Raw genomic sequence first — 11,733 nt, 5'->3', positions numbered from 1 at the left:
CTCCCACGGGTGTTACCCGGATCTAGAACTAGAGTCCTCCAATTATCCATCTCTTCCTCCTACTCACTTCCTTGTTTTACCTCCTCTTCCCATTCTTCTTGCAATTTTCGAATGCCAACATTCGTCCCCCCACGGTAAGTCTCCATTGTTCAGTGATGAGGTTTTCTACTGATTTCTAGCCCTTGCGTGTTTTCGACGTGCTCGACCCCTTATCTTTCCGGGGAGTCGGACCTCTCCTACCACTCCCACAACCTCTCGCAGTACAAGCCATGACCTATTTTCCAGAACACTAATGACACCCAAAATAAGTTAGAATAAAACACAGAATTTTCGTAATACACCACCTTTCCTATTCATGATTCTTCTCTCCACCATTTCTCACCGCATTCGTGCTGGGGTGGGTCGAAGCCCTCAACTCCCAGAGGGGAGGTCCTTGTCCCTCACCCCTTGGCTCGCCTTTGTTCCCTTCCCCCTTAATAGTGTTTGTGTGCAGGTCATCCCTCCCCGGCTCAAGCCGAGCCCGCAGACCCTCCTTGATTCTAACAACACGCCTGTGATAGTTCCAGTTCCTTGCTCCCTCGGCCCAAAGATAAGTGGCTTTGCCTCTCAGGTCCCCCCGATTGGGTTTCCACTCAGAATTTTTGGCCTCGCCATCATTCCCGTAAGGTTTCCAACTACCCCAATAGTTTCTTTGCAAGCCACAGGCGTGGTTGCGTCCCCACCCCCTACCATCTGCTTCCCCTACCCCTCTCTACAAACCTATGCCCCTCGTGAATTGTGGTGCCACTATCAAGCTTTCCCTCGACCTTATTTACAGAATGCAGAGCTTCCCAACCTCGCAGCAAGCGTTTCGCCCCCAGCAGTCATGGGTTTTACCCATTTGGCAGAAGGTATAGACACAAAACCAGGCTATGGGAAGCAATTGTCTCCCCCATTGCCACAAACAATGTTCTATTCCCCAAATTTTCAGACTATTCCCCTCCTTTCCCCCAGCAAAACCCCAACCAAAACATAATTGCAATGTTGAAGCAAAGCAGAATTACATACCCGGAGTCTGCAAGCGTCCGTCTTTGGCCTAGGTTCCTCCCATTCCAGCGTCCTCCCATTGCATTGTCTCGCCACCATTCGCCACAAGCTTTCATTCTAGTGATGCACGTCGAATAACCTCTCTTGCCATTATACCCAGCCTTATCTCTTGTCCCACCACCTTGCCCACTTCCCCAGCATGCATTCATGCCAAGGGTCACCACACCCCCTGCCTTGATCATGTGGGGGACGACAGTATTAAGTGCCCAGGTACTAAACATGACTACACCCAGGTTGTCCCAACTGGTGGCCCGCATCCTGATCGGGTTAGCTTTATGTTCATTATTGAATGAATGAGTTAGTTAAATAAAAATTCAACAATAAATAAACCCAACTTACTTAGTCAGATTTTTTGGAAGTTTTTCTGGTGGGTTTTTCTAGTCTAATTTCCTAAATTCAAGCAAGAATCTATTGACATCACAAGCTTGATAGTAACCTCTGCACGATCGAAGTGTCCTAAGTGTTTTTCACTGTGTTGAATCTATATATTATATTTTGACTTTGCTTTATGAATACATTATTTTTAATTTAAAAATAAGTTCAACTTTTTATGATTTTGCAATGTTTACTATTATCATTTACAATTCATTCTTTTAAAATTTCAAATGAAAAAATATTAATTTCTCTTCCACTATTATTAGTTACAATTTTATTATCTTAAATATTTTTTTAAGATTGGTTTATAAAAGGGTTATTTTCCTTTTCAGTGCTTTTAAATGGCTAAGTCACAAAACTCACAACAGATTTAAATTACCATATGAGCTTCCTTATAAATAATGCTAATTAAATTTTTAAAAATGATATATTTAATATTAATAAAAAATATTAATCCGTAAATTTTATTATGACCTTTTCATATTATTAATGGAGTAGTCATGGTATAGCTTATCCTCTACCCTTTTTGGTATGTACATTGATAAGCTAGAAGAGTGTTTGTATGCACATTAATAAGCTAGAAGAGTGTTTGGAAGATGATGGTTGTATTGACCCCACATTCACTCGTATGGTCATAACTCTTTTCTCTTATGTTGATGATGTTGTTCTTTTGGCAAAGAACCATTACCATCATGGAAAACAACTTAGAATCCTCCAAAATTTCTACTCAAAGAATGATATGATTGTAAATACTGGAAAGGCTAAATTCATTATAATTAAATCCAAAAATATCACCTATGATAATTTCAGTTAGAACAAGAGTTCCTTCGAGGAAGTTCCTTCATACAAATATATGGAATTGACATCCATATAAACTCATTTGAAACTATAACATTCAGAAAAGGATAAATGGAGGTTGGAAATGTAATGACGGGCTTGAAAACAATTGGGTCTTTGGATTTGGAATAAAATACCTCTTCTTTGAGAGTCTTGTTACTCCTATTATTTTATATGGATGTGAGAATATGCAATCATGAGTATGATTGGTATAAGAAGAAGTTGTACAACATGGATGCCAAGATGTTTCTTAAAAGTGCTTCTAACTCTAGTAAAAAACACCACACTTTCGACTCAAATGAAAGGCATAAGGATGATCGGCCTTGATTGAACAAATCCATGAAAGCATGAGTATCACTGGTATAAGAAGAAGTTGTACAACATGGATGTCAAGATGTTTCTTAAAATTGCTTCTAACTTTAGTAAAAAACCCCAAGGTTTCGACTCAAATGAAGATAGAACATTGAGGAATAAAGGTAGAGATCATCTTGCAAAATTCAAATAATATTAAAAATGTTATTTTTTTCCATATTTAGGGAGAAATTGTGGGGAATTAAAGAGTTGAAGGAAAAACGAAACTATAATATTATCAAGAGGAGACCAACCCCAATATTGAAAATCAAAATTATCTCTGTCTTCACTAGTGTTAAGAAGAAAATGAACACTTTCGTGAGTAGAATTGATTCTCATGAGCTTCATAGTGAAATTGGGCTCCCAAAACATCATGTGAGGAAGGACATGTGAGGAAGGAATTTTTCACTTGTGGAATCTTAGGAGGGTTGAAGATGAAAAGCACTTTCTCTTAGATTGTTCATCTTACATTCACACTAGATTTTCCAAATATTTGTCACACTACCAAACTTCTTAACTTTTTAACTCAATGAAATTATGGTAATTTGGGAGAGCTTCTCTCACTTCTTTTTTAGCATAATATTTAATCTCCTACTGCCATAAAATCCTATAAACTATATAAATCTTAATACACTTTAATCATCATTATCAGATATTTGTAAATATATTATATTAACAACATAAATAATTTTTTTTTTTTAATATTCTTCTACTTTTAAATATTATTTCATTTTACCTTCTATATATTTAAAATAAAAGTGAATTAATCTTTTTATTTATTTATTTATTTTTTAAGTTTTACTTTAATTTATTTTTAATTTTCTATTTCTTTAAATTAAATAAAATACTTCAAAACAAATTATATCAATAAATTAAAAATATTTACAATTATAAAAAATTTCAAATTATACTTATTAAAATTTTATACAATATTTTACACTAAAAAATAAAAAATAAAATATTTAAATTTATACCTTTTGAATTATTTTTAAACAACAATCTAAATATAAATATAAAGATTCCATTTGATAAACTGTACAACACGGGTAAGGCGGTGCCATTCACGTTGAGCATCCATTCATCCCTCTTTCACCGATTTATAAGCACATTGAATACCTGACATTCCAAAACGCACGCCCGATTTGCACGAAACCTTGCATTAGCCGATGCATCATAATTTCCAATGTGGTTAGAGTCTGATCACAACAAGCAATATGGATAATCAATGAAATTTTACCAAAAAAACTTCTAAAAGTTAATAAATATTATTAAAGGTTAAAAAAATAATAATAATAATTAAAAATCTATTTTCCAATAAAAATTAATGAATAGTAAAAAAGAAAGATTAAAAAAATATATGTGTTCATAATAAATATATAATCATATATATATATAATTAAAAATAAAGAAATAATGGATGAAATTAATTAATTCATATAAATATATATCCATGTATTAATAAATAAATGTATATTTATATATTTCTGATTCATATAAATATATATTTATGTATTAATAAATATATATATTTATATATGAAAATATATATTTGTGATGTTTTGTTATCTAAAATGTTATTTTTATTGTATAAATGGATCAGGAATTTTGGAAAAAAAACTTGAAGCATTAAATTGTGAAGAATTTATCACTCAAATTTTTTATTTCAACAAATCAAGTTAGATTATAACTAAATTCGATAAAGATATGCTAAAATATTCCAAAATTTATAACAAGTATTTGCTAAAAAAAATAAATTATTCAAATAAAATATAAAAACAAATCCAAATCTTTCTGACTTATGAGTAATTAACTAATTTCTGTGTGTTTTCTTCCACGTAACAACTTATTTGTAATTTTTGAATTGTGTTTTCACCGTTATTGCTCTGAAACTCACCACAAAGAAAGCAAATGTAATTTGTCCAAAGAACTAAAAATTTGTAATTTGACTTTCCCTAAACTTACAAATACTCCCAAATAATTAAGACGTTCACATTGTAATTTGTCCAAAGAATTAAGAATTTGTAATTTGACTTTCCCTAAACTTACAAATACTCCCAAAGAATTAAGACGTTCACATTGGCTTGACATTTTTCTATTCAGTTTCCTTGATGAACATTGCTTCAAAATAATTGAAGTCCCATATTACAACTCCAGTTGTTAGATGCAGCAGCTGTGTGGGCATAGTGATTCCTCAATCATAATGCCCATTCTCCATTTATTATTAGAAGTGCCCATGGTCCAATATTAAAAAAGGGCCTAAGATAATTAGAACTTCCAAATTTATTTATATGCATATTTTTTTTCTAAAGGATATTATTCTTTCATAATATAAATAATTTTCGTGATTATGTTATATTCATTACATACAAAGAAATTGGAAGAGCCATTATGGCACACAGATCATACGCGAAAATAATTTGTATATGTTATTTTTAAAAACAAATTACAAGCCACATAAATAGTGTGTATGAGATTCAACAAATTCCAAACAAGGAGAATATTGTTGAGAAAATCTCTCAACAAATTTTAACAACCAACCAACTTAATCTATCAATTTATTAATGTAAGTTATATTTGTAAGTCGCCCTTTTAATGGTTACATTACATCATCACACAGATTAAAATACAAAAATGAAAAATTACAATTCACATGTCACATTTGTCTTACTGGTCTTCCTTGGCACTTGTCTCCACTCTGAAATCTCGAGGAAAACAGTGTTTTCACCACCACAATCTTCGAGCTCCCATTCAACTAATTTAAAACATAATCTCTAACCATATTTGGTGAATTTTGTATAATTGACGAGAACTCGATCTCCAGAAGGACAATATCGATATTGGACTGTATCCAACAGTGAATTATTCAAGCAACCTTTCTACACACATGGATCTCATAACATAACCTATAAATGACGCTCTTGAAGCCCGAAGCACAACAAAACCCATTAACATATAACAAACTCACACAATAAAACTAGCAATACGTTCTCTTAGCACCTAAGGAGAACCACAATTTAGTATGTTCATTTATTGGTTCTTCACCTTTTACAAATAGAATAGAAAATTACACACATCTCAAAAAAATCTAGGTGGCAACAAACAAACTTGATGCGGGAAGTTATAGTAGTCTTGAAAATGACAAAAATGTTAGCCATTAGGCACATGGATTCTTTGAGAATCTCCACTAGACCTTCTATTATTCTCTCCCCACTTTAGCACAACACTATTACCATGATTTGGAACTCACAAATCTCCCCGCTTTAGCACAACACCATTACCATGATTTGGACCTCACAAAGCATAGATCCACAGTCTCCAAACACTAGCCCAAAGCTAAACAAAAATAATTTGTATATATTACTTTGAAAGTCAAATTACAAGCCACATAAATAGTGCTCATGAGATCCAACAAATTCCAAACAAGGAGAACCTTATTGAGAAAATCTCTCAATATATTTCAATAACCAACCAACCTAATCTATCAATTTACTAATGTAAACATTATTTCCAAATTCCATATACTAAGAAATAGAAGTGAAATAAGAATAAAATTGTCTCAAAACATAGGTATTTGTTCACTATATTTAACGAGGAGCATTTGAGTTGAGTATTATCTTATACAATTTGATTGCAAAATCAAAGTCACAATTATATACTTTAAATGGTTAATTAACTTAGTTAAAACTATTAAAATTTACTAATTTTTTATTTTTCTTCTTATAATGATGATTGTTTCTTACGTACGTTATTGTTAAAATAAATAATAATAAAAAATTGATCCATTATAAAATTAAAATTGAAGTTTAATCTAATTTTTTATACAATTTTGATGTACTTTCTAAACCACCACTAAATACAAAGATTCCTAGATGACGGCTAAGGCACCATTCACGTTGAGCATCCATTCATCCCAACATTCCAAAACTTAACCAAATGTCCTCCGCTTTGCACAAAGCGTTGCTTTGGCCGCGACATCCTAAATTCAACACGCAAGATATTTTCGAATCCTCCCCCACAAAAACGGTTGGTATCTTCTTTTTTTAATTTTATTTTTGGATCTTAAGTATCGTACTACATAAACGCAATTCTCAATCTTCACCTTTTAATTTTATGCAGATAGGCATCCTTATAATTTTTTTAATTTTTAATATCGGAATTTTTACTTTTAATTTTATGCAGATAGGCATCCTTATAACTTTTTTAATTTTTAATATCGGAAATTTATTTTTTATTACTAATAAATTATAATTTTTAATATCGGAAATTTATTTTTTATTCCTAATATTATAAATATGTATCTAATATTTTCAAAGGTTAAGATTTAATTAAAAAGATTGTAATTAAATTTATTTACAATTAATAAATATTTGTCCGCATTTATATTACTATAAGATTTTTTTCATTATATACACAATTTTCAATCTTATGATTTAGATTAGTGCCCACCGATTGTCACAGTGGTTTTATTGCTTTTCTACATTCATTAATATATTAACTTATATAAATAAGATAATTAAATAATAATTCAACAATAAAATACCCCGTGAGATGTATATACATACAACTAGATGTATTATATGTGTGGATCACAGCTGGATGGAATATTCGCAGTCGCCGTAGTCTTTAACGCGACTTTTTGAAAGCCTTTCCGGTGATTTTTTCCGGTGAAAATCCGGCAGTAATTTATTGAAATCCAAGTTTGATAACTAGTTTCTGCACAATGAAAGCGTCCCAGGGGTTTTTCAGGGTGCTGAATCCGAATATGCAGTTAAAAAACCATTTTAACTGCAACAAATCATGATTTCATCTCAATTTCTTCCGCCGGATTCCGTCACCGGAATCTCAAAAAGTCGCATTATAGACAACTCCTTCGCAGTCTGTGGAATGTTTATACTCGAGTTTTCGGAAAACATAATAGCGATGCTTACTGTTGTTTTTGACGTGTCGGATATTTTCAAATCCTCCAAATCTTTTTAAACTCTGAAAGGCCCCCCTATTTCTATTTCTATTTTTATTTTTTTTATTTGAGATGGCCTTTTGTGCTCATTACAAAGGAAATTTAGGTAAGTACAGTGATTCTGTAGTTTGTTTTCCTTCGAACAATTGCATTAGGGTTTAAGGGACAGGGTTTATCACATTTTCTGTTAGTTTCATTTAAGGTTTAGGGCTCAAGCTAACCCTTATCAAATATTTTTGTTTCTTTCATGAGGGCATATCTTGGCATTTTGTTTTCATTTCATTTAGACTCTAATTTCCTGAGCAATGTGATTTCAGTGAAGCATTTGTATTCAGTCTTTTCACTCTGTTTCAGTTTAACTTCATTCACCGCCTATTTTTTTGTTATGAGCTAATCATTTGTTGTCTCATGTTTATGATTTTGCAGGACATTCATTACCAAGGAAAATAACTGAGGGAAGCTGCAGCTCTAATTGGTTACCATTAAACTTAGGGCTCTATATTTTTGCATGAAAATGTGCTTTTCTGTTAAGCCGCAGTGGAGGAATGCTCCCCAACTGCAAGTCCCTCAGAAAATTTCAGCACAGTGGTGGATGGATAAAAGCACTTTTAGAAGAAGCTGAGAAAGAGAGGATGCACCTCTGACATTTATGGAGGTGGAAAAACCCAAGTGGTATGAGAGGGCCTTGGTCTTTACAGTGCAAGGAGTCTTCTTCAATGCATACACACATATTCTCAGTCTAATTTAACTAAGTGTAACTCGATTCTAAATTTTAGAATATTCCATGTAACTCAGAGCATTACTAGACATTGTTTCCAAGTCCTGGTACAGAGCGTATGAGCCATATGTTGGTATTCTCCTAGAGGTTTTGCTTGAGGCTCACTTCTTACATAGGCAACTACTCCAAGAAGACCTTTTTGCCATTTCTTTTTTATATTTGCATTCCTGGGGCTGTCTAGGCCTTGTGTCGTTTCATAGTTTTATCACATATGTGAATAGTTTCTTCAATGGAGCCCTTTCATGTGCGGGATTGTAGTTGTACTTACTTCAAGTAGGAAAATAATATTCTTGTTAAATTCAAATAATTTTCTGTATGAGTTTTGGAAACATGTTTATTGTTGTAAAATCTAAGACGATAACTTCTTGGACGTCATTTTCAGGTTACTGGGCAACTTGGATTTATGTGGTCAACGACTGGACACACTTTGCAAGAATTCATTGGGATTCCCTGCTATAATATACAACTCATATTGTGATGTAGATCTAGGGAATATATCCAAGACTTCAGATTGGTGTCTTATATGCTCATTTGCCCTTTCCCTACCAAGAGTTTTGAACTTGAATCTACCCTTGTGCCACTGTTGTTGCGTAGTGTCTTGGACAATTTGGAACTTATCTTGATATATTTTGACTCTGATTTACTAAATTCTTTGGATGTTATCAGCATCAACTAAGCCATCAGAGCGAGTTTCAAACATAATCCTCATCAGAGTAATGATGACAATGGGCAAGGCTCTTGCTCTCCTGTTCTTCTTATAGTACTATTTTTTGTACAAGAATGATGGGGTCAAGCAACCTTACACTAAAATGGAGCAACAGCTCCTACAGAAACAGATATCCATCAAGTATATTTGCTAATCTCTTTCAACTTGTTTTCAACTTATCAGGTGGAAATTGATAAAAATATCTCTCAAATGTGCTATATCACAGATGCTAACCTGGTCATGTTCCATGGAGATCAGCCACATACATCTCAGGATATAATAAAGAGAATTGAAACACTTGATGATATTGATATCATTTGGTTTGGAGGCTTTGGTACCGTGTAGAAATTGGTGATGGATGACAATAGTGCGTTTGCAGTGAAGAAAATTATGAACAATGGGGTAAAGATCAGATTGCCTCTTTGAAAGAGAGCTTGAGATTCTGGAAAACATCAAACATAGAAACCTTGTGAATTTGTGAGGTTATTGCAATTGTCCATCGGCCAAACTTCTTATCTATGACTACTTGCCTCTGGGAAGCTTGGACGAGTTACTACATGGTTAGTATATTGGCAATGCTAAATTTGTGAAATTCATGGAAGTCCTTCAAGATGACTTTAGTTATGATTTTAAGGTAAGTTATAATATTTTCAATATTGTCTGGCGTCTAGAGTTTTGGTGTTTGGAATCAATTTGCAAATAGTCCTAGCAATTTTGTCCAAGCCATAGAAAAAAAGAATCAACTCTCAAATGGAGTGCTCGATTGAAAATAACATTTGGAGCAGATCGAAATCTGGCTTATCTGCACCATGATTTCTATCCTCGCATTGTACATCGTGATGTAAAGCCCAACAATATATTGATGGTTGAGAATTTGGAGTCACATGTATCAGACTTCGGTCTTCCAAGGAAGACGATGAGACACATGTGGCCACCATTATAGCTGGCAAATTTCGTTGCTTGGCACTAAGTACCGATTTCCTTTAGTTTTACCCCTTTTTAGGATTTAGAGATTCTATATCACCAAAGGTAGTCATATATTTTTATCCAATGACTCTCAATTGAGAGAGTATCTACAAAGTGGGTGAGCAAAAGAGGAATCTGATGTATACAACTTTGGAGTTGCTCTGTTAGAGTTGCTTAGTGGCAAAATGGCCAACATGCCAATAATTTGTAATGAAAGGTTTGAATGTTGTTGGATGGGTAATTTATGTTGTATTTTATCATTTTATAATTAAAATGATAATTTAACTAAAGTCATAGATACCATGAAAATTTAATTTTAAAGTCTTAGTAATCTAAGAACTTCTTGTGATTTAAAATGCCCAGTATGCAATTTTTGACTACTAGCTTTAGCTTCACCATCATGATTAGACAACTGCATTTCTAATTGAGTATAGAATGGAATACACACTATGACATTGATATCCCCATTCCAAATGCAGGTGAACACACTATTTGAGGAAAAATACGCTGGAAGAAATTGTTGATACGCGTTGCGATTGTGGTTGTATAGGCGGTTCTACAAATCATTGTGAGGTACATAACTTCCAATCCTCAAGAACGTCCAACAATAAACCAAGTAGTTCAGATCCTAGAAGAAGATACAGTGTGTCTCCATACCTTAATGACTTTTATGTATCTAATTCAGAGTGACCAGATAAATTCAATCCCAGGCCTTCCATACCCGTTTTGGCAACTATTTTTTTCCTCTTGGTCATAAACTCTTCACGGCTTCAGTTGTGTTTTTCTGGTCTGCTTGTATATATTTGTGAGCCAATGGCTCTCCGCAAATAAATCACGGTGTGTTCTCCAGAGTAACAATGGTGCAAAGCATTCAATATAATTCATTGCTATAATAGAAACCTTGCCCATCACTTAAACTAGGGTAATTTAGATTTAATTTTTATAACTAATATACTGATATTTTTTTAAATATATTTCGTTGACTAGATAAATGACTTTTTATAAATATATTTTTATAATTGTTCACATTTATTAAATGGTTAATTTAAAATCCATGCTTATATTTCTCAATCTTTACTAAGTCATAAATAAAAGGGACTCGCCAAGGAAAAACAAGTGTGATTTTCCATATCGTTGGCTTTAAGTAATGAGAGACATTAAATACAAAATTAAAGTGTTTTCAATTAACATTATTAATTAAATATTTTTTATATTTTAACTTTAAATTAATATTATTTTTTTCAAAATTTAATTATATGGTTTTTTTGTTTTTGTATATTATCATATTATTTTAATAATAAAAGAATTTTTTTAATAATATTGGATAATAAAAATAGAAGATTATAAAATATAGTTTACACCATTTTTGGATTTGTTAGATTTTAAATTAATATTAATTTTTAAAAATTTAATTATATATATATATATATATATATATATATTTTATTATTTTATTATTTGATTAATAAGCGAAAATTTATAATAATTTTGGATAACCACATTATGAAAAAATTGAGTGTTCTTGTCACCTTTCCTCAACTAGAGTTACCCTATATTTATATTTTGAGAGAATCTGCTCCTGTCTATGAACTGTCAACTTTGTTAAGGTCCTCAGAATCGAGCCTTTAAGAAGGTCCTTTGACAATCCTTAGCGTGAATGTCTGTTTTCAATTCATC

The 11,733-nt window shown here is 32.4% G+C and overlaps 1 pseudogene; it reads left to right on the top strand.

Annotated features, from left to right (window-relative positions):
• The first annotated feature begins 355 nt into the window (after nt 1–355).
• On the top strand, nt 356–10,746 carry LOC149148332 (LRR receptor-like serine/threonine-protein kinase FEI 2; annotated as a pseudogene).
• Nucleotides 10,747–11,733: the final 987 nt, after the last annotated feature.

The sequence above is a fragment of the Pinus tabuliformis genome, chromosome 9 (assembly GCF_031772625.1).
Source record: "Pinus tabuliformis cultivar Carrire ecotype Pingquan chromosome 9, CPIR1, whole genome shotgun sequence".
Taxonomy (NCBI): Eukaryota; Viridiplantae; Streptophyta; class Pinopsida; order Pinales; family Pinaceae; genus Pinus; species Pinus tabuliformis.
The sequence above is the reverse complement of the archived record's forward strand: the minus strand, read 5'-3'. Positions and strand labels throughout refer to the sequence as shown.